Source organism: Crotalus tigris, unplaced genomic scaffold (genome assembly GCF_016545835.1).
Source record: "Crotalus tigris isolate CLP2741 ecotype Arizona unplaced genomic scaffold, ASM1654583v1 scf7180000018612.917631, whole genome shotgun sequence".
Classification (NCBI taxonomy): Eukaryota; Metazoa; Chordata; class Lepidosauria; order Squamata; family Viperidae; genus Crotalus; species Crotalus tigris.
In genome coordinates, this window is record NW_024097107.1 from 89,706 (window position 1) to 117,339 (window position 27,634).

The 27,634-nt window shown below is 41.9% G+C and overlaps 1 protein-coding gene across 6 annotated transcripts in view; it reads left to right on the top strand.

Moving 5' to 3' along the window:
* The first annotated feature begins 4,996 nt into the window (after nt 1-4,996).
* Nucleotides 4,997-27,634, top strand: part of SETD5 (SET domain containing 5) — a 69,309-nt gene continuing 46,671 nt past the window's right edge. For 3 of the 6 annotated variants that reach the window (XM_039355139.1, XM_039355137.1, XM_039355140.1), the window contains exon 1: nt 5,000-5,161. The gene's annotated coding sequence lies outside the window, so the exon portion shown is untranslated. Of the gene's footprint in view, nt 5,192-27,634 lie in introns of all 6 variants that reach the window. The other 3 variants (XM_039355143.1, XM_039355145.1, XM_039355138.1) reach the window with 2 other exon arrangements.

A 27,634-nucleotide genomic window follows, 5' to 3' on the forward strand; every position in this document is an offset into this window, starting at 1 on the left:
TATATTTGTCAAATTTATTTGGCTGCTTTCTCATTCAAAGTGACTCTGAGCAACGTACAATATAACATACTGCGAAACCAATTAAAACAGTAAACATAAGATAAAAATCGCAAGCGGGAGAACATCACACATAACATAGCCACGCATGAGTTCCAAGGCAGGGGTCCCCAACCCCCGGGCTGTGTCCCATTACTGGGCTAGCCTATTTGGAACTGGGCCACACGAGTGGCAGGCTGGCACATGTGCACGCACAGCTCCATTTGCGCGAGTGGCGATTGGCAGTTAAGCTACGCATTCATATGCGTCAGCCTGCCGCTTGTGCAAGTAGAACTGAACGCGTGCACGTGCTGGCCTGCTGCTTGTGCAGCTCGGTTCCCCTATTTCCCCCACCCACCCCAGCCGGATCACAAAGGTTGGGGGCCACAGAAAGCCATGAGGCTAATGTCACCTCAAGAGGGATGATATTGCAGAGGATGGGTGGACAAAGCCAAAATTAAAAAGTTTGCCTCCTAGGTCCCATCAGATGGAATTATTTTGCAGACAGGACCCATAGCATGCCTCTCCTGATGGACCCGTTGGAATGGATAGATATAATTGGGAAGAGGCAGTCCCTCAACCTGGCCTCATGCCAGGTCAAAATCAGCGTCTTGATTTGGACGCAAACAGGCAGACAATGCAGGTCATGAAGTAGAGATGTAACACGTGTCCTTTTAGTGGCACACATAACTGCCGCTGCATTTTGCATCAGTTTAATTAAAAAATTAGTTGCTGATAATCCATTGGGTTTTAAAAGCCCCACTGAAAAAGGGAGATTTTCCAACCCCGTTCTGAATCAGAAGCTCTACATCAGGCATGTCAAACACGGCCTGGGGGGCCGGATGCGGCCCACGAAGTGGTTTCATGTGGCCCACAAAGCCATCCTGGAAACAGTGAGGTAACGGCCCCCACTGCCTTGGCCCTCGCCCAGGCTGTCCGGGAGCCAGTGTACAATTTTGTGGTGGCCATCTATGCTGAAATGCATTCAGTCTTGGCTGCACAAGGCCATCTAGAAACAGCAAGGAACCAGTCCCTACCGTGTCGGCCCCGCCCCCTGGGTGCATGCTGGGGAGGTGTCACCCTTTGTGAGGAATGAAGAAATGGACCATGCCTTGGCGCTTGTCCCGGTCCCACCTCCTTCTGCCAGAGACCCTCAGATCTGTCCCACTCCTGCCCAGGCCCCCCACAGGCACCCTTGGCGCGAATGATGTAGAGCTGGCCATGCCCACCCAGTAGGCCATACCTACTCCATCCATGCCCACCCTGGCCACACACCCCCGCCTCCCCGAAGGCAACCGCAATGCTGCTGCGGCCCTCAATAAAATTGAGTTTGATACCCCTGCTCTACATGCACAAGTAGTCATTGACTTAGCCATTCATTTAATAACCATTTGGTGACCAAAGTTACAACAGCTGTGAAAGAAGTGACATGTCTGGGTTTTCAGCATCCCACGTGATCAAAATTTGGACGCTTGCCAAGTATTAAGGATGGCTGCCTTGACCCAGCATCATGTGATTGCCATCTGCAACTTTCTCAGCTGGCTTTGGATAAACGACAACAGAGGAAGTCAGATTCACTTAACTGCAGTGATTTGCTTAACAACTGTGACAAAAAGGCCATTAAAATGAGGTGCGACTCGCTTAACTGCCTTGCTCAGCAGCAGAAATGTTGGGCTCAGCTGTGCTTGTAAGTCGAGGACTATCTGTACCCCTGAGAGCTGCCTATTCCATTATATGGCAACGTGTATGCCCAGGTGGTTTGCCAAAATAAAGCTAAAGTACCTATTTAGTGATTTTTTTTTTTTTTGAAGACAGACGAAGAGACTGAACGGGACTTCCTGCTTGAGCAGGGGGTTGGACTAGAAGACGAAGATCCCTTCCAAACTCTTGTTATTCTGTTATTCTTTCAAAGCTATCTGGATCTGCTGCCGCCCATAAAGACATTTCAGCCACCAGATGTCTCTCCTCTGCTGGGCCACTGATTCGGTCAACAGCTGTGCCAGTTTCCTGTTCACCACATCCTGGCGGCAGCAGAGGCTCACTTGCATTGTGGGTCTGAAATGGGAGGGAGGAACATGGCTGATGTGGGATTTTTTTTATTTTTTAAAAAAGAGGGAGGGAGCACAGAAGCTCAGCCCTGCAGAAGGCAGCCTTTTAGCATTTCCTGGGTTGATCCTAAGGCCACTACAACCGCCTATTTGTATGGTGAGATGCGTATGAAAAAACACTACTGTTTTAAGAGATATCAAACTCCGTAAGCCCTTCTATTAAGAATTGCTGTACTTTCTTCTGATTTATGGGGGGGGGGCAAAATCTTGATTACACAGGCTTTTAGCAGATGAAATATCAATTCCCCTCTCAATCCCACACACAAAAACAGGAAAAAAATGTTTTCTGATTTTCTGTCTCTCGCTTTAAAAAACAGTAGCTCTCACAAGACAAAAAAAACCTGCCTTACACATATATTGCATCATGCATACATAATCACTAGCAGACTACAAGGATTTGGTTTTCTAGCCATTATTATTCTTTAAGACTGCCAAAACAAAGTATATAAAGAAAGGCATCTATAGAGGAACCCCAATGCTTGCAGAGTATTAAGAAGTGTTGGTTCTCTTTAAAGTTTTGATGCCTTAAGAATTAAGCATATTCAGTGTGCCTGTGGTAACACAATATCGAGGACACAACTATAAAGAGGGCAGGCAAAACCCTAGAAAATGGCCGGCAGAGAAAATACAGCTTGATACTATGCAGTAGCTTCCTTCCAGGCCTCATTTTCCCATTATGTTCTGTATTTTTTTGGGAGCTACAACTTCCTAACCAGCTTTCCTTCTGCAAATCTTTAAAAATACAGTTTTCACTGTATAAGGTAATATTCTAGGGCTGGGATTTCAAAGTAACATCTGCAAGCTTTTGTGATTGCCTGACGCACCCCAAGATAAACCCACAGTTCAAATTACAGTAGTACAACATCATGGCTCTGATGCAAGTCTACAGAGATCCATCTGGAAATAAACTCCAATGAGTTTAACCAGAAACCTCTTTAGTAAACATTAAGGATGGCTACTCAGCCTTACGTGGATGCAAATTTTACTGGAATGCCATTCAGGCTAAATAATTGACTCAGAAGCACCTCATTCTAATCAGTAATCCAGCAGGGTTCAGGTTTCAAGATTTCATGGAATTAAAGCAATCAAAAGAAGCTGGACCTATTTCTACATACTGTAGCTATCCATTGTTAAAGGCTTCTCATTATTACTTCAACTGCTAAAAACATTTTTTTTTTTTTTTGGCTCGGAGGTACTCAACCAAACCAGGCAAACTGCACCAAAGAGTAAAGCGGAATAAATGTGATTGCCGTGTCTTTAAAAGTAGTTTGTGCACTGTAAGAGCAAACATTTTACTTTTGATTTTACCGATTAAAGCGTAACTGAGGGAGTTCCCACAATATGGCAATCGAAGCAATGTCTGCCTGTAAGGAGAATTAGGGCAACCTCTCTATGTAAATTTCAAGATTAATCCGACGCAGCCTGGGTTCACGCAACCCAGCACGTCGTGTGAATCTAACCATATCTTCATGAGGTGCAGCCTCAGAAAGGGCCGGGCCCTGCATGGCAAAACCGAGGAGGAAAAGGTCTTACAGTATTTCAACCCCGACACGCCCATGAGGATTTTTCAAGCTGCAACGCAACGCCAAGAACTGGGGAAGTACTGCAAGTTAACCGGAAGGCTGCTCTCAAGCTCCCACTTGGTACCGAAAGGACGGGAAGCCAAGCTATCCTCGCCCCTCCCGCCGCCCCCACCCACGAAGACAGGGACATATATATATATATATATATATTTTAAATGCGGCGTCCCGACGCGAATGGCGCTTTGCCCAGGCCCGATCTCCGCCCAGGGGATCCAGAACGGGGGGGGGGAAGAGGAAGGGAGGGGAGCACCCGGGGGAAGCAGGCAATGCCACACGGGCTACCATCTTGGCTGCCACAAGGCGAAGGGGCCTCCGCAGAGCTGACCAGCGAAACAGCGTGTTTCCCACCAGCATCGACTTGCAAACCCCACGCTCAGGAGGGGAGGGGGAGAGGAGAAGGGGCGCGTCGCCCGCAGGGGGCCAAGGCACGGTGCAGCGCGGGGATCGTCGGAAAGGAGCAGCTCAGGGTCACTCGCGAAGCTTTGCGGCGGCAGCGCAAGCTCTAACCTGCCTCCTTCCTAAGGCAAACGCGCGTCCAGCATAACCTATAGCCCACACCCCTTTTCCTGGCGCGAATCTTCCCCGCAGTCCCCCTCCCCGTTCGCCTCCGGCTCTGCCACCCAGGCTCAAGCATGCGCCGTCCGCTGCACCTCCCGGAGCAGTTCTCAGTGCGCATGCACGGAGGGCTTTCCAAAGCCAGCGCTGAAACCACCCCCCCTGCTTCTCCCCCATGCCACGTGTCCCCAAGCAGCACTCGGCCCCACGTGGGACTGGCCACGACGAACCAATCAGAGGATTGCCTCGCCCTTGAGCACGTAGGACAGCAGTCCCACGTGCGCAAACGGACCGGGCTCTCTAGCGAGAGCCGTTTCCAACTCTTCCGCCTCACTCTACAATCAGGCGCTCACCTCGCTGGCTCAGTTGTGAAAGTGGGAAAAGACCCGCACTTTATTTTTATAGCTCTGCTGAGGCGGACGCGAAAGAGTGGCAGTTCTAGTAACCAATGAAGTCATGGTTCTGTAAGGCAGGGCGGAGGTTGCCCGAGACGCTCGGCTTACAGAGAGCCGAAGGGGAGGGGCTATTTTTCCTAGAGAAGGAGGACAAACGTGGCCAATAGGAGGCGGGGAAGAGTCAGGAGGTGTTGCTGAGAGAATGAAGTGGGTGGCGATCGTGCGGACAGGCCAGCCAATGAATCGACCTGGTGGGCGTGCCTGGGGCGCCCCTGGCGCCAGCGCTGGGAATCCCCGTGCGCTCAGTGCCGTTTCCGCCCGGCCTGCTGAGGAGGAGCTGTTGGCTGCTCACTGTTGCCGCGGAGGGGGAGGGGCCGTAGCTGTTGCTCTGTGGAGCTGAGCTTTCCGTCCGGCCAGCTCTCTAGGAAACGCCGTGGCGCCGAGCAGGGCCTAGCGCCGGGGGCCCGAGCAACGGGCCGGACAGGTCAGCCAAAGCAATTGAGGAAGAGGAAAGGTGCCTGCGGGATGAGGGGGCCACTCTTTGGAGAGGGGTGCTGTGGAGGGGGAGGGGCGGGAAACTTAGAGGGGGCTTTTTGCGGGATCTTGCCTCTCTTCCAGCGCTCCGACCGCTTCTCCTAGGCTCCCTGTCTCCCGCCTTCTTTCTCCAGCTGTCCCCAACCCCAGGAATTCGCGCTTGAGGAAGGATAGGGTTTTATGTGTGGTGGAGCGGGGGTGGGGGAGCCAAGTATTAAGAGTCGCTTTTCCAGGGGGGAAATGGAGCCTCTTGCATTTTTGTGGGGGAGAAAGAGGAGGAGGAAAGCAGAGGTCGTTCTCCCCTCTCGTCTGCCTCCGATATCTCTCTGCCTCTCCGTAGCCTTGGGAGGCGTCTGAGTGCAAGGAGAGAGGGGTGTGAGGGGAGAAGGCGGGGGGGGGAAGGGCTGGAGGGGGAATCCCCGCCGAGCCCCGCACGGAGGGAAGTCGGGGGAGGGGGGTGGGGCGAGGTAGGGCTGCTTTCCGTTTTGCTCCCACCCATCCCCCAACCTTCCTCGTGGGGTTGGGGGTGGGTATCCTCGGGGGCCAAGAGCTGGAGGAGAGCGGGGCGTCATGGCAATCTTGCTTTACCCCCCCTCCACCTGTCTGATTTTGAAGGGGGGGCTGGTGGAGCCAGTGGTGGTGGTGGTGGTTGTGGAAAGGGCGTGTGTGGATGTGGGGGTGGGGAGTTGCATGGAGGAAAGGAGAAGGGAATCTAATGAATGCACCGTATCTCGGTTCCCAGACGGAGTGCAGGAGGTGCCGGTGGGAACTAGCCAGGGCTTAGCTCTTTTATGGGAGATCCTGAGTGAGGATGTGGGAAAATTCCTCCTTGGGACGAGGGCTCCCGCTTCCAAGCAGCTGCTGTGCCAGGGGAAAAAAAAAAAAGTGTCTGCGGGTGCGCGTGTCGCTACTCCTCCTGTGCGAGTTCACCGCTGCCTCCCCTCGTTCCTCGCCTCCTCCTCCATGTGCTGAAGCAGCTTCCCCTGAGCTGCTCCTTCCCTCCCTCCCTCCTCCCTTCCCTCCCTGTCTGCTTCTGACTTGCTGGCTCCTTCAGGCAATGGGTGGGGGGGGAGGAGGTGTTTGACCTGCATTTTCTGCTTTCTCATGGTGCTTGTGTAGCCATGGTGGAGCACTTTAATCGTGCCTTTCTCTTTTTTTTCCTTCCGTCTGCTGTTCGAAGCGAATATTGTGGCCTGGTTTTCTTCCTTTGGTGTGTGTGTGTGTGTGTCCGCGTGTGTTTCTTATAAGGAAGCTGTATTTTCGGTTGGCAGGTCTTGATCCCAGCAGTTAACTGGCAACTCAGTTCCCTGTAAACAGCAATAGTGCTGAAGCAAGGTCGTCCAGCCTCTTGTCTCCCAACAGTTGTCCTTCATGCCAGCAGCTTAGTACTTGAAGCGGAGCTGCCTTGGGTCTTTTTTGGAATTTGAGGAAGATGGTTGGGTTTTAAGGGAAGGGGCTTGTTAGAGGCAGAGAAAGGCAAGAGATTTTCTTTAAGAAATACATTGCTGCGAGATATTTTGGTGCATACAATTAATTGGGGGATTCCTGTACTTAAGAAGTAGCTCTCTCACATCCCCTGTTTAGTGAGATCTTTGTAATAAAGAACACAGATATACTACTGAGTTTCCTTCTGCTTAGTTTTCTTCTTTAAGTAAACAATAGTCCTTGTAGGATGGCCTCCTGCAAATTCTTTCCCTGGTAGTATTTCATGTTCACAGGCAGAGGTGCAGAACAGTAGAATGTATTGATTTTGTCTTGTAGGAAGATGAGGCTGCAGCTCCAAAAATCTTTTTTTTAAAAAAAAACAAATATCTGTTTTGGCTTGCAGAAATGTTTTCTAATTGAGCTTTCTGTGGATATGGGTCACGAGGAGACAAAGTTGTATTACTTCCTTAATGGTGTGTAGGATTATCCCTTTTCACCTATGAAGGTGACATCAGACACTGCCCCTCCCACACACGAACACAGCTCGCCTAGGAAGTAGGTTTTGCAGCTGTCTCTTATAGCACAGAGGTGACTGAGGGTGTTTTGCCTTGTGTCCTGTGGGTGTGTGTTCAAGGCAGTGACAAGCAGCTAATGTTGGCTCTGGAGCTTTGGTTGCTACGTGAGAAGCTTCAATAGTGTTGGCTGCTGTCTCTAGGGAAGGACAACAGCACAACCTCCATTAGTGCTGCACTTAGGAGATGGCTGGTTCACGTACTGAAAAGGGATTCTTCATTAGGGTATGAAATTCAGAACCAGAAGATGCCTTTTCCTACTGCCTGCACAAATACTTTCCTGAATTTCATTTGGATGTAGTTTAGAAATCAAGACATGTCTTCTCTCTCATTTGCAAGATCCAAGCTAGAATTGATCAGATACTATATTTCTAAAGTGAGAGAGATGCAGTCCCTGTAGCTGCAGTCTCTATCTGACTTTACCCTCCCTCCAGTAAACAGAGAGCCAGATGCTTTCCTTATTGTTTGTAGGTCTCTTTCCTCCCCTTGCTTTGCCTGGGCCTCACTTGCCTTATTGAGAGGAATTTCTGCTTTGTGTAATGGGTGTGTACAGCAGACACACGTCTTGCGCTGAGAAGATTTTCCATTCATGGCATGTGTAGCCAAAATATGGCACATCTTGCCCTTCCAAATGTCATAAGAACACAGTCTCATGAATGTGAAGGGGAATTACACCTATCTACCTAGCTGGACAATAATATATGCTGAATCGCTTAAGCCAGGTTTTATAGCTTCCTTATTTCATAAGTACAAAATGGTTATAGTATCTTTCTGATGCTTAATGTTACTGTCCAGTGGTGAAATCTTGTAGACTTTTACTGTACAAAAGTGTCAAGATCAGATAGTTATCCTAATTTTATTCCATAGACAAATAAGGTAGAGCGGACTTTCCTAAGAAGGCTCTGATAGTTTGCTGAGGGAATTTTGATCCTTCCTTGATACTTGGTGGCCTGCTTGGTCTATCAGGAGGTACAGTGCTGAACTGCCTATTAAATGGTGAAACACAGGCCTGATGTACATGATAGGAATGGTGTAAGGGGAGGATGTCTGCAGGCAGTAATTGATATCAATGGTTTTTTGGGGGAAAATAACTTATTAAGTGATTGCAAAAATTGAAAGAATGCTAAAAAGCTTAGTAGCGGAAATACATACCTCCATTCTCTTCTTCAAAGCAGTTTCAGTGAAACCTTTGAAATGGCAGTGTGGAGAGTTTAAATTGGTGTACAGTTTTGTTTTATTGGTCAAGGCTATTGAAATGTAGTGTGTGTGGCTCCATGGTCTGTTCAAATCGAAAATAAAACTACTTATAGCATAACTTCACAGATAATTCTGTAATCAGCATCTTGATTTTAGCACACTTAAAAAGATAATGTGCAGTAAATGAGAGCCAACAAGAATGAAGCCTTAACTTTTAGAAGTCTTCCATTTAAAACTGCTATTAACCATTCCCAAGCAAATATTAAGCTAATTTCAAGGCTACAGTATTATATCATACTCTTCTTGCCTTATCTTCATATCTATCTCCCCAACTAGCAGGTGTCAAGACATTCAGTAGGGAGTTTTGTCTTCTAATTTTTATCATTTAGACAAAAAGACCTACATGAAAGAAGCAGTGACTGTGTAATTTAGGTGGATAAATACCTGGATGATAAGAGTTGTGGAATGGTTCCCTGGGATCTGCTGGATGAGGAATTTACTCCTTGAGTTGGATACCCCTGTTATAGGTTATTGCTATTTTTAATCATAATGAACATTCTTGTTTTTGTCAGCATGGCCACAAATTAACAGTTTACTAAGAAAACCAAAGTGATTCAATTATATCTCTGTTGTCATTTTATCTTTTAAATTGAATTACCTCTCTCTCCTGAAATCACAGGTACTACAATGAAAATATTACATGAAACATGAGATTATAGGCTTAGTTGATGAGGCTCATAACTGGGAGGCAGCTTGATGCCCATTGATACCAAGGTGGCTACTGATTCATCCCTGGTGCCTGCCTATTCCCCTGCTTCAGCTTTCTGCAAAGCAAAACATGAATCTTCAACTTGATATTTACAGTACTTCAAAGAATGGCTAAGGCTTCCTTAGCAATTTGAAATGGAGGATGGCTGCAGCCTAAAACTTTGTTTTAAAAAAAATATTTTGCGTCCTTGGGGACAAGGAAAAGCAGTTTTCCTTCCCCCAAAATGTGAGTATTGGGGAGCTAGACACCTTTCTTGATTATCACTTGTGAACTGGGAAACTCGCATACCGGTAGCAGCCATTTTGTAACAACATGTATTGCACTTAATATTCAAGTGTACCAACTTGTCCCAAAGGCTATGTGTGTCCTTAATAAATCCTTAAATCACCTTTTGAAGACACTGATTCTTGAAACTGTAACAATGCATTTTTTGGAACTTCTAAGTATCTTTACAAAAATTAAAATGGTAGAAACCAGTATAAATGATATTTAAAAATCATTTCTTTTCTAATGTGAAGGAATGGGGGGGACTGAATGAAATGCATAGGATTTGGAAAATTGAAAATACATTATTTATTTATCAAGTTTGTATAACCAACTCTCTTCTCAAGAAGAGCTTCACCATGCTAACATATCTTATTTATTTATATTAAAAACAATTCTGGCACGCTATTATCCAGAGAACACATTGCTGTAATGGAACTATAATATAGTAACAGAAGTACTGTTTTGGGATATTTCCTAGAGCTAGAAAGTTGATTGAAACTCACCTGTATGTCTAATTCAGGTACCTCCTAATAAAAAAAATCAGATTTATAAAATCTAAACTATAAACTGGAATAATCTAAATGGAAAATCTCAAGTAACTATTAAATACTTTAATTAAAAATGAGTCTTCAGAATTTATGACAAATCAGTTCTGAAGGTTGGCTATTTAAATTTGTTTACCTTAAAAAAACATACTTTATAGCTTTTTACATTCCTACTATAGTTATCTTTACTAGGGCTGTCTACACTAAATAAAACATGTGGCCAGCCTAAACTTTGTTTCAAACTTTAAGTTAAGACTCTAATTTTGAGTACTTGCAAGCAGGGCTACTGAAATTTTGGATAGTTTTTAGCAACAGTAGGAAATTTCATTTTTGAGACAGTATAATTTGCATCTTGATGTAAGTATGCAAAGAACCTATATTTTCTTGGTGTATTGCTTGATACAGGGTATTTAATGGAGAACATTCCTGTCTGCTTCTGTGACATTTCTCTCTGCCAAAGGAATGGAATCTTTTATATTTTCTAGTTGTTGGTTCCACTGTATAGATGAAAAGCTATTACTATAAGAGCTGAGGTGGCGCAGCAGTTAGAGTGCAGTACTGCAGGCCACTTTAGCTGACTGTGTTCAGCAGGTCAGCGGTTCAAATCTCACCGGCTCAAGGTTGACTCAGCCTTCCATCCTTCCGGGGTAGGTAAAATGAGGACCCAGATTGTTGGGGGCAATGTAAATATATATATACATTGCTTACTGGTGTACACCGCTTAGAGAGTGCTTGCACTTAAAGCGGTATATAAGTCTCATAAATAAATAAATAAACTTCAAAGATCTCATAGCAAATTTGAAAAAAAATAAATCTGATATGTCTACAGAGCTGAATATATACTTCTATATGTCCAGGTGGCTGAAAATAGAAGGCTTTCCTCAGACTCAGGAATATATAACTTTCCTTTTGAACATTTTAAGCCTATTGGTAGTTAGATGAATAACCTTCAGGTCACATAAATGAAGCTTGATAATTTTCTACTGTAGAGGGTTTCCTATGAACAGTTTTCAGAAGTAATGTTTGTTCCATTGGACTCAGCCTAAGGACAGGAGTTGAATAAATTGCTAAGAATATTAGTTTGTATTTTTAAAACACACCCAAATAATACAGAATATTCAAGTTAACTTTTTCATGATTAAAAATGTTCATAGATGCCTTTCTTTAACAAATATGCATTCTGCTGAAGGCTTGTATATGCATGTTATTTCCCCAGAGATTAAATTTGTTGCAGTTTTCTGTTCCAGTGATTTTTTTACCAAAAAAATATTTTTTAAAAATTGAAACCTATAGCTTAAAAGAATAAACCTCTAACTGCTCTCACTGAAAACTCGCACTGTGAATAGAAAGACAGCTGAACTAAAAAAATATGTAAAGGGAAATGTTTAGAAGTAGTTAAAAAGTTTATATCCTGTTTAAATTTGAATTGATTTTATTTTATGCAAAAAATAGTCAGTTTGGTCTAATGGTTAAGGCACCAGGCTAAAAACAGTATGAGTATGAGTTTTAGTTCTGCCTTAGGTGGGAAAGTCAACTGGGTGACCTTGGGCCACTCATTTTCTCTCAGCCACACAAGGTTGTTGTGAGGAAAATAGGAGGAAGGAGTATTATATATTTGTTGCTTTACGTTATTTATAAAAATAATAAAAGGTGGGATGAAAAAATCCAAAATTAATAAAAATAAATGTAAAAATATAATTCTCATAAACCTCAGGTATGTTAGAATTCATTTTTGTGCCTTGAAAACACTTTCAGATAAATGAAGATTAAAAATGGTGTTTTTCAGCCATAAATCAGACACATTTAGTCTAAACTGGGCTTTCCTCTATATGCAAATCAAGGTCATTTGAAATTTGATAGTCTTTCAAGTTATGGGAAACCATTTTGGTAAGCTTTTTAGCTAATATAAGTTGATGAGGTTTAGAACTTTTTATTTTAATTTTTATTCATAGTGAATAGGCCATAAGACAATTAAGCAAGTGACTTCAGAAAAAGAAAATGTACCCTGTAACTTTCCCTGTCTCTCAAATGTATTTTCTCTAAAGTGCAGTCCAATACAAAGTTTGTATATCTATATTATATTATATAACCTGATATGTTACATATAAGTCAAGTGTGATAAGTCCAGGAAATATGCTTTATTCTACCACGTATTGTTTTTGAGAAGCAAGCTGTTAAGTGAGTAGCCGTCAGTTCCTTTGTTCTTCGTTGACAATGATCACAACTTTGTTATTTCCTTCCTATCTCAAAATTTCTTGCTGTTTCCTGAATGACTTATGACAATTTATGTTGCTTTTCCATCATTGTACTATAATGTAGCTTGTAATTCTCACTTTGAATTTGGGATAAAAGCTAGCTATTTGTGGATGTTATCATGAGATTTGGACAAATGTATTAATTTTATACCTGTCATTACTGCAGTGGGTTGCATTGTATACTGCATTGTTTTAAAAAGTCAACTAAAGTGAAGAATTAGAGGAACCATCTGGAACCATCTAGAATGTTTGTTCCTTTATAGTTCTGCCATTTATATTTTCAAACAAGGAAGAATCTGATATGTACATGGAGTTGCACATTTCTTTATATGCCTTTTGAAAAATCATAAAAAAAATGAACAGCTTTATCAAGTTAACAAGGAAGTCATGTTAAAGCAGCTGTGAATTTTTTAGAAAATTGTTTTCAGGGCCAGAGAAATAGTTTTGGAACTTGGTTCCTGACATTGAAGTTACGGTAGTTTTTTAGTATCATGATTTATTCTCATTTAGTGAATTATATTTAACTAGGGGTAGCATTGCTGATGTTTTGGATAGCTTATTTTTATAAAAATGTTTTATTTGAAATTAGCTTAAACCCATTCATTACTTATTTGTTATCATTTAAATAGGGTAGCTAAAATAGAAATACATTTTCAAATAAAGGTTTCTGCCAACTGATTTATGTAGTTGTTAGTCAATATTTCCTGTTTGCTGGAATACTACAGTTTCTGGCCAAGCTATTCCAGTTTCTAGCTTGGTCAGCTTTAATATGCTGAGCAAACAACCCCTCCCCCACTTTTGAAAAATGGTTGTTTTGTCTTACCTGCATTGTGTAGGTTAGAGTTTTCTTTTATGTTCACTACCAGTAAATGAAATGAAGATTTTGAACTCTGTTTAAATCTAACCTCATTTTTTCTGTAATAAAGACTGAAATGGGTCTTATAGTTTATTAATCAACAACTTTCTACTTTCCAGAATTGTTTTAACCTACAGGTTTTTTTTGCATTGTCCCCCATGAATGCTTCTGATTAGGGGGACAGATGCCTAAGATACTAAATATTAGTCTCTGCTATAAATGGGTCAATTTCAACAAGCTTAAATGAAAAGAATGGTTATACTAGAATTTTTCTAGGGAAGATCTGTAGTAGCTTGTTTTCCCTCTGCATTTTTGGCTAATGTACATACAAATCCCAACATGTTGAACTCCACCTTAAAACTCATTGCATGCTGGGACATGTAGGCTCATATTTTCTCATGCAAAACCAAACATTTGCTTAACAGTGGTGTTTCATATTCAAATCTTGTCTAGGCTTTAGTTGTAACTTGTAAGATATTAAATTTGTTCTTTATTTAAAATTAGTGTCAGATATAACTTGCTTTTCAGAAAATTTGGTCAGCAGAGTCATTGTAAAAGATATAACAAATGTTACCTAAACATTTTTTTTTGCACCAGGGTCTATTTCACTACTCGCTTTATTGAAGATACTTAACTGTGCACAAACATCCAAAAGAGCAAATCCTTATTTTACACACAAATGCATACTTTATATTAAAGGTCTTCAATCTTTTTGGGCTTGCGGCCCGGAGGGAAGGAGAACAGCTTTCAAATTGGTGCGCGCACATGCAAACTAGACCACATGCACTGACACGGCACTAGCAGCCCCGTTTGAGCATGTGGCATGCGCTAGCACCATGTGGATGCACAAATGGCCATGAACCCCACAAAACAGGCTGCGCATACCCGCCCAATGCTAGCGGCCCCATTTGAACATGCGCAAACAGGCCAAGCACACCTGCCCAGTGCTAGTGGTCCCATTTGTGCTCATGCGCATGTGGAAATGGGGCCGCAGGTGCTAGCACGAGTGGAGGGGGGTGCGCGCACTGGCCAGCCATTTCCGTGGCCTGCTGGCCAAGAGCCTGCAGCCCGGTCCCTGGCCCCAGCCCATAGGTTGGGAAACCCTGCTTTGTATCATATTATAATTATTTATGGTTGCGAATTAAATAGAAGGAGATCCATGTTGTTCCCGGAAGTAAAAATTAGAATGAATATAGCAGCACTTTTTCTGATTAATAGATTTAAATGGTATAAGCTTCATCAGATCACAGAATGGATAAAGGAAGGGATGAGAGAGTATGGAAGATAAGTTCCTTGTACAAATAAAGGTTCCATTCCATCCTTTAATAGTCCTTACTGGCCACATTAAAGAGTTGAAGATCTGGCCTAGTAAATTTTTGCATATTGTATATTGCTCTCAAAAGCCTGCCGTAGATATTTAATTTGTTTATGGCCTAGGCTGGAATGGGCTACAAGACTATTGCCAAACAGCTTAGTGAGAAGGTGACAACAGTTGGTGCAATTAATCGCAAATGGAAGAAACACAAAATAACTGTCAATCTCCCTCTGTCTGGGGCTCCATGCAAGATCTCACCTCGTAGAGTTTCAATGATCATGAGAACGGTGAGGAATCAGCCCAGAACTACATGGGAGGATCTTGTCAATGATCTCAAGGCAGTTGGGACCATAGTCACTAAGAAAACAATTGGTAACACACTACACAGTGAAGGACTGAAATCCTGCAGCGCCCGCAAGGTCCCCCTGCTCAAGAAAGCACATGTACAGGTCTGTCTGAAGTTTGCCAATGAACATCTGAATGAACTGGCTGAAAGTGTTGTGGTCAGATGAGACCAAAATCGAGTTCCTTGGCACCAACTCAACTCGCCATGTTTGGAGGAGGAGGAATGCTACCTATGACCCCAAGAACACCATCCCCACCGTCAGACATGGAGCTGGAAACATTATGCTTTGGGGGTGTTTTTCTGCTAAGGGAACAGGACAACTTCACCGCATCAAAGGGACGATGATCGAGGCCATGTACCGTCAAATGTTGGATGAAAACCTTCCCTCAGCCAGGGCATTGAAAATGGGTCGTGGATGGGTATTCCAGCATGGCAATGACCCAAAACACACGGCCAAGGCAACAAAGCAGTGGCTCAAGAAGAAGCACATCAAGGTCCTGGAGTGGCCTAGCCAGTTTCCAGACCTTAATCCCATAGAAAATCTGTGGAGGGAGCTGAAGGTTCGAGCTCCCAAACATCAGCCTCAAAACCTTAATGACTTGGAGAGGATCTGCAAAGAGGAATGGGACAAAATCCCTCCTGAGATGTGGGGCAAACCTGGTGGCCAAGTACAAGAAAGTCTGACCTCTGGATTGCCAACAAGGGTTTTACCACCAAGTACTAAATCATGTTTTGTGAAGGGGTCAAATACTTTTTTTACTCATTAAATCAATTTATAACTTTTTTGAAATGCGTTTTTCTGGATTTTTTGTTGTTATTCTGTCTCACTGTTAAAATAAACCTACCATTGCAATTATAGACCGATCATTTATTTGTCAGTGGGCAAACTTACAAAATCAGCAGAGGATCAAATAATTTTTTCCCTCACTGTAGTTCAAACTATTAAAACAAAGAACTACAAATAATAATAATAATAATAATAATAATAATAATAATAATAATAATAAAGTTGGAAGGGACCTTGGAGGTCATCTAATCCAACCCCCTGCTCAGGCAGAAAACCCTATACCTTTTCAGACAAGTGGCTGTCCAGTCTCTTCTTAAAAACTTCCAGTGTTGGAGCATTTGCTTCTGGAGGCAGGTTGTTCCACTGGTTAGTTGTTCTAACTGTCAGGAAGTTTCTCCTTAGTTCTAGGTTGCTTCTCTCCTTGATTAATTTCCGTCCGTTGCTTCTTGTCCTGCCTTCAGACGCCTTGGAAAGTAGCTTGACTCCCTCTTCTTTGTGGCAGCCCCTGAGATATTGGAACACTGCTATCATGTCCCCCTTCATCCTTCTCTTCATTAAACTAGACATACCCAATTCCATCAACCTTTCCTTATATGCTTTAGCCTCCAGTCCTCTAATCATCTTTGCTGCTCTTCTCTGTACTCTTTCTAGAGTCTCAACATCTTTTTTACATCGTGGTGACCAAAACCGGATGCAGTATTCCAAGTGTGGCCTTACCAAGGCATTGTAAAGTGGTATTAATACTTCACGTGATTTTGATTCTATCCCTCTGTGTTGGCCTTTTTGGCAGCTGCAGCACACTGCTGACTCATATCTAAGTGATTGTCCATTAGGACTCCGAGGTCCCTCTCACAGTTACTACTATTGAGCAAGGTACCCACTATACTATACCTGTACATTTGGTTTTTCTTGCCTAAATGTGGAACCTTACTTTTTTCACCATTGAATTTCATTTTGTTAGATAGCGCCCAGTGTTCTAGTCTGTCCAGGTCCTCCTGTATCCTAAGCCTGTCTTCGGGAGTGTTGGCTATTCCTGCCAGCTTGATGTGGTCTGCAAATTTGATGAGTTCCCCATCTATCCCCTCGTCCAAATCATTGATGAAGATGTTGAAGAGCACTGGGCCCAGAACAGAGCCCCGGGGCACCCCACTACACACTTCCCTCCATGTAGACGCGGTTGCATTGAGGACCACACGCTGAGTACGGCTGGTCAGCCAGCTACGAATCCATCCGGTGGTGATGCTGTCTAACCCACATTTTTCTATCTTGTCAAGTAGTAGGTTGTGATCTACTTTATCAAATGCCTTACTGAAGTCCAAGTAAATTATATCCACAGCATTCCTCTGGTCCACTAATTTTGTCACTTGGGCCAAGAATGCAATAAGTGGTTTCACAAGGAATACTGATAAAATATCACAGTTATCTAGGAGGTACTGATCAAGGCCCATATAACTCTCCCAACAAGCTTTTGATAAAAGTAAACATTAGATGTTCTGTATTGTTTGGATATGTAGTAATTAAGCTTTGTGAGGATGGTTGTCTTCTGTGTGGGGTTTCAAAAAATGCATATTGGAGATTTAGATCCCCTTGGGCATTTTGACTAGATGTGCCCCCCCCCCCCTGTTAATGAGACCGTGTCTGAATAGGTAAGGAAGTAGACGAGGAAGTGCTGGGGAAAGGTTCATTGGCTGCCTTACAATCAGTACTTGTGCAGCAACTAAAGTACAAGCGTGGCAGCTCTTCCTTCCCAGGGAAAAAAGCATTCATTTCAGCGAACAGAATACTTCCATTTAGAAAACAGCAGAGACGTTTGTGTGATCAATCTTATCTATGAATGCAGAAATTAGCTTTTTTTTAAAAAAAGTAAATCCATCCTTTTATTGTTACTATTGTATGTATTTGTATGATAAACAAATCTCAATTCTGTTGGCTATGATGGACATAATATCCATATTATGGTACATGGATAAACAGAAGAGATTGAATTGTGACCATATTTGTTTACTAAAGCTTAAAAAGGGAAAGAATAAGTTACAGTTGCCAAAAAACCATAAAGCTGGGTTCACTCATTTCATTATGATTAAACATGATTTGCTTTAATGTAGTTTATAGCCTAGTGTATTTTCAGCTAATTGTGACATATTCATCAAACGACTGTTAAGCTAGTATGCCTTAATATGAAACTTTGAACCCAGTTACTATTTAGAGATGTAATTTGTTATATGATGGTTATAAATATATGTACATGAAGGCAGTATATATTGTACTCCAGGGATGGTAGAAAGGAAGCAGTTTTAATATGACAGATGTAGTTTCCTAATACCAAATATAGTTAAGAAAGAACATCAGTCAGCTAAACAGTCTGCCTTTAGTACAGGCAGATGCAGCCTCTTTCTTCTGGCTTAAGTTTCTACACTGTATAATGAACAATTTATTTTGAAAGTGAATGAAATAACTATTCAGTTATGAAATTGCCTTCCTTAAATTATATATGTAAAAATTGGTATTAGCAATTAGAAACTAATTTTTAGGAAATGTAAGTACGGTATTGCATCGCATTCTACATTTCAGAGTGGTGTTGGTTTAATTTGAATAAGCCTTATCAGGGACATAGCTTGGGGTGAAGATATTAAATAATCAAATGATAGCTAAAACTACATATTTAAACACTTTAAAATATGAACTTTGAGCTCTTTATTATTATATTGGAATCCACCGTAAACTGGGGGATTGAACGGCAGTAGACAAAAGAAAATGTATCCATGAAAGGTGGTAGATGTTTGGATTTCTTTAAACTTGGGTTAGACATAGTTTTATGGAAAATAAAGTTGGTGAGGCAACTTTTCATAATGATACATACTTTCCCTGGTATTAGCATAGCCCTGTGAATGGTATTTGTTGGGAAAGAAGCAAACCCAAAGGGCCTTTGCTATCTCATTTTTCTAAAAGGATTTGATTTATCATAGTGGGAAACAAAATGCTTGATTAGATAGTGTTCAGTCTGATTCAGCATAGCTTTTCTTATTTATAGTTAAATATTTTGCTTAGACAACGGTTAATGGTGAGAAGTTCCAGTAGTGCTATCAATACTTACTCCTTCAGCAGTTATCTATGTACTTAGTCTATATAAATTTGACAAATAATCACATAGATTACATAGATCTGTCCATATTCCAAGAAAGCAAGTGAGACAGAGTTATGTTAAATGAATATATGACCTCCTTGGGTTCTTTTGCTTCTGTCTCTTTTGTGCCTCTGCTTGCATTTGGATTGGTGCCACCATATTATTTAGTGGAACTTAACCCTTAGAAAATGAGGCTGATAGCCTGAATATTCAGAGCCTAAACTTGACTCCGTTCCTGAAGATCTTGAGATAGCAATACTAAATTCACAATAAATCTCCTAAGTGATTTTTAGGAGAAAAAAGCATTTTTGTCTAGCCATAGTTTCTTTAGAACCAGTTATCTCTCATGTTCCCTTTTATGGTGCTTTGATTATGCTGTGTCAGTTCTGCCAGAGTTGTAGCCATGCTTCACTCTTCAGCTCCAAATTCTGAGAATTAACTTTTTTTACATGCATCTGCTAGTTGTTTAGCCACATACCACCTATTCTCTTTTTCATACAAACTTCAGCTATCCATATCTTACAGTCCTTTTGTTTGTTGTTTCATCAATTTTCCCATTTTCTGTTTCCATTCATTGTAATTTTTCTCAAAGCAGATTGCATTTAGAAATTCTGTAAAGTACATTTAATTTATGTTGTGGATAGATTACTGCTGATTTTTGAAAGAACAAAGAAGCTACATCAAAATGTGGCAAATTTGCAGATGATCCAATTGTTGGTGCATATGATTAATCGCTAAATATTTTAATGCTAGGTAGTGAAATATTTGCACAGCATCTTGTTTGCACCGTGATATAAACATAATTTAGTCATTCTTTTCAACTTCCGTTCAGAAGTCTGAATCTCAGAATAATCCAGAAGCTGGACTATCAAAAATTGCATTGGTGATACTTTTCCAAATGACTTCTTATGAGGATAGTCTCTATTAACGATACATTTCCTAAACATTAAAAATATTTATAAAAATCTGATTGAAAGGAAAAAGTAATATACAATTTTAATATTTAAGAGATGAAAGCGATGTGTAGTATTTGATGTTTTAGCAGTACAGAAGATATGTCCTTTTTTTATATAATTCTAGCCTTAATGTAGCTTTTGGCTCCATCCAGACATGAGGAAGGTGTACCCTGTAAATCAGGGGTCCCCAACCCCCAGTCCATCGACTGGCACTGGGGTGCGGCATGCCAGAAAACCGAGCTGCCTAAACAAGTGAAGACCCATCTGTGAAATGCAGGCAACATGCGAAATCCACACCCACTCTAGTCCATAGAACAGTGGTTCTCAACCTTTTTAATGCCACGACCCCCCCCAACCGGTCGTAAGTCGAGGACTACTCAACCAGTTGTAAGTCGAGGACTACTCAAATGGTGCAGCACCGTTTGCAGAATGGGACTTTTGGCGGGCTCAGCAGGGCAGAGACAGCCTGGACAATTCTTATTGGCTTTTGAAAGCCAATAGAATTAGACTCTATTCAAGAGAGTCTATTCTATTGGCTTTCAAAAGCCAATAGAATAAAAGGGAGTAGCACAGCTAAGGAAAAGGGGGAAAAATGGCGGACTGCGTTGTTTGGTGACCCCCGTGAAATGGTTGTTCGACCCCAAATGGGGTCCTGACCCACAGGTTGAGAACCACTGCCATAGAAAACCCCCTCTCCCTGGAACCGGTCCTTGGTGCCCACAAGGTTGAGGGCCGCTGCTATAGATGTTACTGTAGGCTCTTCAACGTACGTGTCACAAAGATGCTTTTTCAAGAAGTAACTGGACTTTCTTGTTCTTCTCTGAAGACATTTCGCTTCTCATTGAAGAAGCTTCTTCAGCTCTAGATGGGAAGCGAACTGTCTTCAAAGACAAACAAGAAAGTCCAGTTGCCTCTTGAAAAAGCACCTTTGGGACAACCACGACCTGGATGACTGAGAATCTCCATAGACATTCTTCAGCATGCATATTATTGGAGGAAGCTGACAATGATTGATAGCTATTAACCTTGATGGCAGTGAAACCATCTCTGAAGGTCATTTTCCAGGAGACTAGTGGGCTTCCTTGTGCAGTTGGTTGACCACTGTGCGAACTAGACTAGATGATCCAGGGCTATAATAGTTTAGTAATGGCAACATCTGGAGAATCAGATTCCCCATCACCTCTGCTTGGGTTCACCGCAGGGAAGTTTTCTCATATAACATCCTGTATTTTTTAAATAGAGATTATTTTTATTTGGATAGGTACATTCGTTCCATGCCTTCCAAACCTTTGTTTAAAAGGCCTTTGAATGTATTTATTTTTTTCCAAAATTTTCTCAGTTGCTGGCAAGGCGATTGGAGCAGTTTTGTTGTGACTGGTTATATAGTAATAACACTCCTGTAAGTAAATGCATTGTTGTATCAACCACACACAAACATTATCATGGCTTAAGACTTCCTTAAAAAGCAAGCTTTTATTATTTCAAAGCAAAATTCAGTGAAACAAGAAAAGTTGCAAAAGTCTTCCAAATGGACGGCTCGCAATTATGTAAGCTCATACAAAGCACCTCTTTTGGAATGGTTGAAATAGCCCTCTCAGGTCATTTGCAAAGCTGATGTGATTATCTGGGGAGTAGCTGACTTTGCATGCATGTGCATGCATATCCCTTCTATTAAACTTTCAAATAGTTTTGACCAGAATGTAATGCTTAGACGTTGATTCATCAACAACATAAATCTCCATTCAGCTCCATGAAAAATGGAAACCAAAGTATCTGGTGAGAGAAAGTGTTCATATCATTAAAACAAATGTTGGGCAGCGAGTGATCCTGTAGAACAGGGATCCCCAACCTTGGCAACTTTAAGACCTGAGGACTTCAACTCCCAGAATTCCTATAGAACAGGGATCCCCAACCTTGGCAACTTTAAGACCCGTGACTTCAACTCCCAGAATTCCTGTAGAACAGGGATCCCCAACCTTGGCAACTTTAAGACCTGTGGACTTCAATTCCCAGAATTCTGGGAGTTGAAGTCCACAGGTCTTAAAGTTGCCAAGGTTGAGGACCCCTACTGTAGAAAATTTCCCCAGAGATAAACATTTAATTTTGTTTAACATCACCTTCTTGTGATCACTTCCTCTCTGGCTAGAGATATGAGTCTAGTCTTTTAGGTGTGCTGAACAGCCAGAGTCTCAGCAAATGACATCTTCAGAAGTTAAGCCTGGTCTTCTTGGGTAGTACAGGTGTTGAAAGATCCTGGTTCTAGTGTGCCCTCAGCCACACAAGGTCACTGAGTATCTGTTGCCAGATGTGCTCTCTCTCACTCCAAATGACCCCCTAGAGCATTTATGGGGGAGAAAAAAAAACCAGGAGGGAGTGGGTGCAGTAAGCTGACTCTTGAGAACCATATATTACTTTATGTATATGCAATATTGTAACAAAAGTACGTATAGTCCAGGCCATGGTTTTCCCAGTTGCAATGTATAGCTGTGAAAGTGGGACCATAAGAAAGGCTGAGCGGAAAAGAATTGAGGCCTTTGAATTATGGTGCTGGAGAAGACTCCTGCGAGTCCCTTGGACTGCAAAGCGATCAAATCGGTCAGTCCTAGAGGAGATTAACCCCGACTGCTCTTTAGAAGGCCAGATCCTGAAGTTGAAACTCAGATACTTTGGTCACCTAATGAGAAGGAAGGACTCACTGGAGAAGAGCCTAATGCTGGGAAAGATTGAGGGCAATAGAAGAATGGGATGACAGAGAATGAGATGGCTGGATGGAGTCACTGAAGCTGTAGGTGTGAGCTTAAATGGACTCCAGAAGATGGTAGAGGACAGGAAGGCCTGGAGGAACGTTGTCCATGGGGTCGCGATGGGTCAGGCACGACTCCGCAATTAACAACAACATCAACACAAATCTTCGAAAGGCCTGTGAGACCAGGACAAGTCATGTGAGAGACTCAGATTAAGTATGTACATTTGGTCATGCTTTTCCTTGCCTCTGCAATCTGCAGAATATACACAACATCAGTCTGATCAAGCTAAAGGAATGTTCACAGCTAACTTTTTACAACGAGTGAGGGTTAAAATCAGCCTTATAATGGAAGCAGGGGGGGAACTTTACATATGGAGTAGTTGCTGCTGCTCCATAATTGCGGCACTGTGTCGTGTTGCTATGGTTCCCGGTGCCTGTGTCTCTGCATGATTTCCGAGACTGGGGGCAAGGCAGCCAGTCATAGCAGCACTACTGTGTACGTGTTTAGGGAGATTTTGCACCAGCAGGGAAGTGATTAAAGAGAACCAGCGATTGGGTATTTCCCACCCCAAATTGCATGTTTCCCACAGTATTCCTTTTCTTCAGGAGGTGCAAAACGGGTTTTAAGACAGGATAAATTTTTCTGCTTCCCCTCCCTCTCCGGTCTTCCCTCAGTCACAGCTTGATGACATGAAATGTGGGATTCCGTTCTCTACCAAATGTTGGGGTGGGGTAATGTGGGGAAGGGAGGGTGCTGCTCTTTGATTGGCTGAAGCATGTTGTCATCAGAGATTCTTGGCTGACTTGCCCTCCGCATCGGCTGTGAATTCTTCTTCTCTCTGGCGCAGACCTTGTTCCTGGGGATTGCATCATCCCCGGGAGAGCAGCCAGGTCCGGAGCGCTGTACAAAGGCTCCGTGAAGCAGATGCGGCCTGTTCTGTCGCTGGAGCAAGTCCTCCTCCTCCTTCCTGCTCCTCCTTCCCCACAGGATTTCGGAGAGAGATCCCACTCTGAGAGACTCTCAAGTGGGTCAGATGCTCTTTGGACTTCAAATCCCAGCTGCTTCCTGTACACCTGGCTGATGCAATGTCTGCCTTTGAAATCCCTGCTGGAATTTATTCTGGAGCTGTTTTGTTTGCCTTTTCTGGGAGTGGCCAAGCAACCAGTATGCCTGTCACATGATGGTCCTTGAATGTGAAAAATCCAAAGCCAGACTAATAGATACAGAGCCTTTCCCATCCAGCAACCAGTCAGTCCCGTGGAGGGCAAAGAATAGGTGTACATTATGGCTGGTGGCATTGTATCTGATCATTTGCTATGCCCAGCATATAGAATTCTTGCGGTGCTAATAAGAACTTGGCTTTCAGTCATAGCTTACTGCAGCATTTCTGAATAACCCAGGCTTTTGCATGGGTTTTTTTTTTAAATCTCAAATTCATTTTATATTGCTGATTTTGAAGGAATTCATATCTGCAAAAGTAATAGTAAAGCAAGGACCTACACTTCTTGCTTTTAGCCTGGTACATTTTTCTCTGTAGTAGAATTTAGCGTACAAAAAGCAATGTATTTTTCAGTGCTTTCTTTGATCATATTTGGGGTTGTTGTTGTTTTTAAAAAAGAAGAACTTTAAAATAATTGTGATTGTTACTCAATAATAATTTGTGATTTTTATTCCTTGAGAAAATTAGTAGCAATCTTGCCAGACAAAATGGACAAATTGTCGACAGCCAAGCTACATGGTCCAGTACTCAAAATCCAGGGCTTTTATAATAGCCTTTTAATTGTGTTTTGGGTTTTTCCCTAAAAGATTAAGATGGAGGAATGTTTACAATTTAAACATTACAGTTTCATTTTATAAATGCCTTTCGTAATTGCCACGAAACATGCAGTATCTGTAATATTTTAAATTAGACATGAGAAAGCAAAGTAAAATACCCAACAGATTAACCAATACTACTCTAAGTTTGGATGCGAAATTTTTTTAGGAAATTAATCGTATTTTTCAGTTCTGATACAGTTGGTTAAACTGTAGGTGATACTGTAGAATAAATACAGTAATGTGTTCTGTATACTAAGGATGGAGCTCAAATAGGTAAATTAGTTGCGGTCCTCAAGCATCCACATTTCCAGCTCAGTCTTTAATAGTTAAGCTGCTCAATATTTTTTGTAGGTTCATCTGAACATGGTCTTTTTTTTTTGTGCCCTGATTTATAGTCAACACTATTTTCTTTAGTTCCTTTATTGGCAAGGAATCTTGAATAGCTATACAATTACGAATGAATTATAAAGCTATAGTTGCCAGACCCCTAGTGTCACTGTCCTATGTATTCCATAAAACATTTTTGAAAATTAATATTGTGCATATGGTTTAGTACATATGAGGACAAATGCTGCATAATGTGGGAACAGCTGTTTTTGCAGCTAATACCTATATGTAAAAAACAGATTCTAGCTTAGGTTTCAGTTATAAAAAATAAGGACATGTAGCATTTATTCCTGCATTGCAAAAGACCCATGTTCATGTCCCTGAGAGGCAGGTAAGAAGATGTTTGTTGGCTAAAACTAAAAAATACGAATAACGTCAGAATTCATAGAAGTTCGAGTCACATTACAGTATTAATACAGGTAGTCCTTGACCATAATGGAGCCCAAAATTTATGTTGCTAAGTGAGACATTTAAGTTTTGCCCCATTTTATGACCTTTCTTGCTACAGTTATTAAGAGAATCACTGCAGTTGTTAATAACGTGGTTGTTAACCTGGCTTGCCCATTGACTTGGCTTGTCAGAAAGTCGCAAAAGGTCACATGATCCAGGGACACCGTAACCGTGATAAATATAAATATGAGTTCCCAAGTGTCTGGAGTTTGCTCATGTGACCATGGGGATGCTGCAATGTCATAATGTGAAAAATGGTCATAAGTCAGCAGCATTGCAACTTCGAACAGTCAGTAAACTGTTGTAAGGACCACTGGTATATGGACTGTTTTTGCTCCCTATTGTTGAAAGTTGGTTGAATATGTCTGTGATCTAAATGCTTATTATTTTAAAATTAGTCCAGTTGTTGGTGTATCGTAGCTGATATCAAGCTCAGTACTAATGCATCATAACTAATTCCTTAACTAATAGTTTTCTTTTTGAGTGTGGCTTGGAAAAGGGAACATTAGATATGTTTGCCACCTTGAATTATTTCTTGTTCTGTTCCTGAATAATGAAGGATACACACACATACACACACACACACACAAAATACGGTTTTTCTTTATTCACTGACACAGTATTCTTTATTTTTAAAATTATCACTAGACTTAAACATTGGACTACTTCTTCAAATTTCTATTCAGTTATTTCACAAACTTTTTCAACTTGATGAGGCTTTCCTCATACGTGGAAACAAGAGCGTAGTGGTTTCTCTGCAGAGTTCTACATCTCCTCACAACTGCTCTGAAAGATACCCCAACTCTCGGGAGCAAAACTCTGAGACCCTGCAAGGAATTGAAAGAAAAAAGAGTAGAGAAGCAAAGAGTCCTGTTGAAGAAATAAGTTTCCCTTTGTAGTATATTAAATTCCTAACATATTAGAGAGAGTTATTAAAGCTGTTTACTATAAATCCTTACTCTCAAATAAACCCTTGTCAGTGGAAGATCACCACCTCACTGGATACATTTTTCTAGTGTTTTTTTCCCCCTTTTAAGTCCCCCCCCCCACCAACATTCAACCAGACTGTCATCCCATAACTTTAAGCCATTATCCCCTGTCTTCTCTCTGGGATGTTATAGAACAGATCATGGCCCAACTCTGTTGGTAAGACTTTATCTATTTTCACGAATCATCTTCATTGCTCTGTTCTGAGCTTGTGTCAATGTGACTGAAGTCTGTGATATCCAGAAGTGAACATAATACTAGAAATGGAATCTGATTAACACAGAGTCACAGAACTATTAGCACAGTGCAGATAAATAACAATAATAACAGCAGCAACAACAACAATAATAATAATTGAATTGGAGGTCATCTAGTCCAACCCCCTGCAGGCAGGAAACCCTATACCAGGGGTGTTAAACTGCCGGCCTATGAGCTGGATGCGTCACATGGAAGCCATGCCCACCCCATTGCTGGCAATAGCAAAACTGGCCTGATACGTTGCGAGATATCACATGACGTCGCGAGTTTGACATGCCTGCTTTATACCATTTCAGACAAATGGCTGTCCAGTCTCTTCTTAAAAACTTCCAGTGTTGGAACATTCACCGCTTCTGGAGGCAGGTTGTTCCACTGGTTAATTGTTGTAACTGTCAGGAAATTTCTTCTCAGTTCTAGGTTGCTTGTCTCCTTGCTTAGTTTCCACCTGTTGCTTCTTGTCCTGCCTTCAGGCGCTTTGGAGAATAGCTTGACTCCCTCTTCTTTGTGGCAGCCCCTGAGATATTGGAACACTTCTATCATGTCCCCCCTCGTCCTTCTCTTCATTAAACTAGACATACCCAATTCCAGCAACCGTTCCTTACTTGGAAGAAAGTGTTGTAGAGTAAATGGGAACATACATGAAGTATCACTTTTGGAGTTGTTTAGTGAGCCTCATATTTTTCCCAGGATCATGCAGCTGCTTTGAAATCTGCTCTCAGCTGACTCTCCACGTACATGCATAATACAGCTGCCTTGCTTTATTAACTCCCCCCCCAATTGTTACATTCATACGGCTTAAATTTAATATTGCCTTTTTTTTTCAAATTTATCATAGAAGGTGGTTTTTAGTCTATTTGTAAATAATGACTATTTCAAGAACCCTTTTGGAAGAACCATTGACAACCAGGTATCCAACATCATGCACCTGGACATTCATTGGACCAGTGGTGGGATTCAGATATGTGAACAACCGGTTCTCTCTGTGGATGCCACTTCCGGAAGTCCATTCTGGGCCTGGGCAACAAAAAATTAGCTACTGGTTCTGCCGAAGTGGTGTGAACTGGCTGAATCCCATCACTGCATTGGACGGACCCATGTTTTCTAAGAGAAGAATTTTGCATGTATATTGAAATTTGCGTTGATGTCTTTTTGTCTGCAGATTACTTTTCTCTGAAAGTCTTTCTGTATAGTTATATAGATCTTTGTATTTAATCAGATGTTTTCTTAGATCTGGAGAACTAAATATGTGTATGGAAGCATTGGATGGAGCAATTTAGGAAACATAGCAGTGAGACATGACATGGAGAAATAGTCACTTGTGATTCTAAATTCTGAAGCAGAACAACCTTTGGATATTTCTCC